The sequence below is a fragment of the Nicotiana tabacum genome, chromosome 12, assembly GCF_000715075.1.
Source record: "Nicotiana tabacum cultivar K326 chromosome 12, ASM71507v2, whole genome shotgun sequence".
NCBI classification, from domain to species: domain Eukaryota; kingdom Viridiplantae; phylum Streptophyta; class Magnoliopsida; order Solanales; family Solanaceae; genus Nicotiana; species Nicotiana tabacum.
In genome coordinates this window covers 33,314,358-33,319,078 of record NC_134091.1, presented here as the reverse complement: position 1 = coordinate 33,319,078, position 4,721 = coordinate 33,314,358, and the positions used below count along the sequence as shown (strand labels likewise).

Below are 4,721 nucleotides of genomic sequence, written 5' to 3'. Positions count from 1 at the left end.
AATAAGGTGATAAACTAATAAACGACATAATCCAAATACAATTCCAGAATCTGGAGTCATGAATACATGAGCATCTAGAGTACTACAGATAATGGTCTGAATAAAATATAACTGTCTTAATCAAAATAAACAGCTAAGATGAAAAAGAAGGGGATTTCAGGGCTACGGACGCCGTGCAGCTATACCTCAAGTCTTCAATGATAGCTAGATCCGAGCAATCTCACTTAGCGCCGCTGGGACCAACTCCGGTATCTGCACAAGAAGTGCGGAGTGTAGTATGAGTACAACCGACCCCATGTACTTTGTAAATGCCGAGCCTAACCTCGACGAAATAGTGACGAGGCTAAGGAGGGTCACTTACAATAACATGTATGCAATAATAATAATAGGAAAGACAAAAATAAAAGTAAAGCAGTTAACTCATAAAAACGAACTCGAAATCCAACTACCAGAGAGCCCAGAATAACAAATCTCATAAACTCATCTCAAAATACCGAGGCAAATCCATTAGTCACAAACAATTATAACATATACAATCCGTTGCGGTGCGCAACCCGATCCCACCATATCATCATCTGTCAATTTCACAATTCGTCCTTATTCCTCCATTTTAATTCATTACCTTTCAATTTCCGTTGCGCCATGCAACCCGCTCCCCAAGCAATTTCAATCAACAGTAGCAATTCAACAACCAAAATTTACAAGAATTTATACATCAAGAGAGTAAATGTACGAAGCAATAAAGAATCACAAAATAATCAAAGAATCTCTAACAACTCGAATGTCTCAACATTACCAACTCATCGGTATCTATCAATTAGACAACTCATACAAGTGTAACCACGTTATAGAAAGCAACAAACACTACAAAACTATAAAGCAAGTAAGACATATGACATTTTAGATATGCAAGTAAAGCAAGTAGCAAATAAGCATGGAGTCACTCCATGGAAGGGATGGACATTTTGATACAAGAATAACTAAATGACAAGTAACAACTATGGCATAGAAGTCAATAAAGCATGTAGCATTTAAGGCGTGAAACAAGATATATTATGAAATAACGAAAACATGGAAGCAAATATCATAACGGCGTATATACACTCATCACCTCGCATATACGCCGTTTCCCACATAATTCACATAACATGTAGTTCAAGGCTTCCTAATTCCCTCAAATCAAGGTTAGGCCCAACACTTTCCTCACTCCGTAACTCAAGCAATCAATCAACCACGACCTTGCCTTTTGAACAAACCTTTGAACCAATCAAATCAAGTAAATTATTGACCAAATGACTCAAAATAAACTTTAGAAACTACCCACAGACGAAATAGGTTCAATTTTGATCATTTTTTAAAAAGTTAACAAAAGTCAACCCCGGAGCCCATTTGGTCAAAACCCAAGGTTCGGACCAAAACCCGATTACCTATTCACCTCCGAGCCCGGTTATGTGATTAGTTTCGATATCTGACCTCAATTACAGGTCTAAATCTCAATTTTACAAAACTCTCAATTCTACCCAAATTCCTAATTTCTACCTTGGAAATCCTAAATTTAATGTCGAAATCTCATTAAATGTAATGGGTAATTGAAAAGAAATGGATTAAAGTCACTTACCAATGAATTTGGGAAGAAAAGTCTCTTGGAAAATCGCCTCTAGAGTGTTTAGGGTTGAGAAATGGTGTGAAATGAGCTAAGTCTCATTTTTCTCTCTTTTACCCAATTGCAAGTGTCACAATTGCGAAGTCATGTTAGCAATTGCGAACACCGCAAATGCGAGACAAGGATCGCAAATGCGAACCCTGTCACAGAAGAGCAAAAGTCGCAAATGGGACAAAAAGATTGCAATTGCGAAGACACCACCATCGCAAATGCGGTCAAGAACTTCGCAAGTGCGAAGCAGACTCAAGAGTACACTGAGTCGCAAATGCGACCTCTGATAGTTCGCAAATCCGAACATGTTCCTCGCAAATGCAACATTACCGAGTCCAGCCCATGCTCGCAAAATGCGAACTCTTGTTCGCAAAAGCGAGGCTCGCCAGGCCTCGCAAATGCGAGATCTGCAGCAGAACACCAGCAACAGAAGTGCACCAGCTATCTTCACATTAGCAAATCTCATCCGAAACACGTCTGAAACTCACCTGAGCCCCTCGGGCACCAAACCAAACATGCACACAAGTGTAATAATATCATACGAACTTGCTCGCGCAATCAAATAACCAAAATAACATCTAAATCAACAAATCAACCCTCAAAACAAATGAAATTTCAAAGTAAACTCAAGAACAACTAGAATCATATTTAAGTGTCCGAATCATGTCAAATCAATTCCGAATTGCACCAAATTTTGCAAACAAGTTTCAAATAGCGATACAGACCTATTTCAAGTTTCAACATCAAAATCCGAACCCATTAGCTAAGAAGTCAACTTACGGTCAAACTTAGTAAATTCTCAAACTTTCAAAATGCTAGTTTTCGGCAATATGAGTCAAATCATTTTAGGGACCTCCAATTTCGATTCTGGGCATACGCTTAAGTCCAAAATCACGATACGAACCTATCAAAATCGTCAAAATATCGATCCAAGGTCGTATTCACAAAATGTGACCGTGGTCAACTCAAGTTGTTTTTAAAGCCAAAAATCATATTTTCTTCAAATTTTCTCATAAAAGCTTTTCAAATTGTGACACGGACCACACACGCAAACCAAGAAATATCAAACAAAGCTAACGGAGATCTCAAAACACGGAATTAAGGGCTAATACTCAAAATGACCTATCGGGTTATCACAAATACAAAACAAAAATTCAAAGCCAAAGACAAGGTGATAGGCAAACATACATTTTGAGCTATTTTACTTGTTTACGGAGACCTGTAATCTCGTCATGTAGGTCCCCGTGCATCGGATAAATATGCAATTGTATTTCATCTGAACCGCCTACCACCCTCGTGTTCAATCCATCTCTGATCAATTGAAAAAAATAAAAAAAAACAACTCAATTTCTCAAAAATAAACCCAAAAAATGCAAAAGAGTGTATTTATGTTAATATTCTCCTAATTAGGTTATGCTTTTGGTAATTTTTTTTGTTAAAGAACACTTCTCTATCACAATTCAAATCGTTTAAGCAATTAGACCGTAATGAATTGTAGTTTTAGAAGATGATAATTTTTTTCTTATTTTGGTATATACCTGGATATGTAGGAAGCAACACCGTAGAAATCACCGCCTCTATGAGAGCTAGAAGCCATTGAAAGAAAAACTGAAGGAACCTCGAAATCCTAGATGTAAGATGTAAGAAAAACTTGAAAGTATCAATAAAAAGGGATGGTGAATTTTAACACGTTGAATAATAGTTTTGTGCTGCCAAAGACCGTTCAGTATTTGTATTTTTTTTTTGAAATAGAAGTACTATATGTACTATTCGAAGCACAAATAAAGGCTGATGACAACACCAGAACTGAAATGCATCTGTCCGATTACACAATCCAACAGTGGCACACCTCTAATCTAGCAGGTAATGGAGGCTGTGTAGGAGTCCGGAATCAAAATGTTGTTATTTTGGATTTAAAATACCAAAATAGGTGAAAGAACGACTGGGAATATTTTTATATATAGCGGATATAATTCATATGCTATAGCCACCCGTTAAAGTACACCGCATGAATTACATTTTGGAAAGGCGGTCAAACTCTTGATATAGCGCATATATTAGATACGCTATACTTAAATTTAAAAAGACAGTCACGTATAACGCATCTAATGCATGCCCTATACCCATTTAAAAAATGGCAAAGGGCCAAATATACCCATATACTTTCGAAAATGGTTTAAGAATACCCCTCGTTATATTATTGGGTTATCTATACCCCTACAGTCATACTTTGGGTTCAAATATACCCCTCATTTAAACGGAGGGATACATGTCATCGTCATGTTGGCCAATTCTAAATATCTCCTAATTAATTAAAAAGACACATTACCCATACCCGAAAAGCAATTTTCTAAAGCACTTTTTTTGTAAAAACTTAAAAAAAAACTGATTTTTTTTTTACTAAAAACTGAAAAAAACAAAAATATTTTTTTTCCAGTTTTTACAAAAAAAATGCTTTAAAAAAAACTAAAAAATATTTTCTAAAACAATAATTTGTAAAAACTGAAAAAAAAAACTTAAAAGCAATTTTCTAAAGCAATATTTTTGTAAAAACTGAAAAAAACTGAATGTTTTTTTACTAAAAACTGAAAAAATCGAAAATATTTTTTCGAGTTTTTAGAAAAATATTGCTTTAAAAAAACTGAAAAATAATTTCTAAAGCAATTTTTTTTGTCAAAACAAAAAAAAATCTGAAAAGCAATTTTCTAAAGCAATATTTTTGTAAAAACTGAAAAAAGATTTTTTTTTTCCAGTTTTTAGTTAAAAAAATTTCAGTTTTTTCCAGTTTTTAATTGCTTTAGAAAATTATTTTTCAGTTTTTACAAAAATATTGTTTTAGAAAATATTTTTCAGTTTTTTTTAAAGTAGTATTTTTGTAAACACTGGAAAAACAAAATTCGTTTTTTTTAGTTTTTAGTAAAAAAAAATTTCAGTTTTTACAAAAAAAAAAAATTTACTTTTCGGGTATGGGTAATGGGTCTTTTTAATTAATTAGGAGGTATTTAGAATTGACCAAAAGGACGATGACACGTGTACCTCCATTTAAATGGGGGGTATATTTGAACCC

General features: G+C 34.4%; 1 long non-coding RNA gene across 1 annotated transcript; it reads right to left on the bottom strand.

The window, feature by feature from the left end:
* On the bottom strand, window positions 1-3,413 carry LOC107814344 (uncharacterized). The gene is made up of 3 exons (XR_001654528.2): window positions 3,193-3,413; window positions 2,843-2,965; window positions 1-252 (listed from the first exon to the last, which is right to left on the bottom strand). It is a non-coding gene; the product is annotated as an uncharacterized LOC107814344 (long non-coding RNA).
* Between the last annotated feature and the right edge of the window lie 1,308 nt (window positions 3,414-4,721).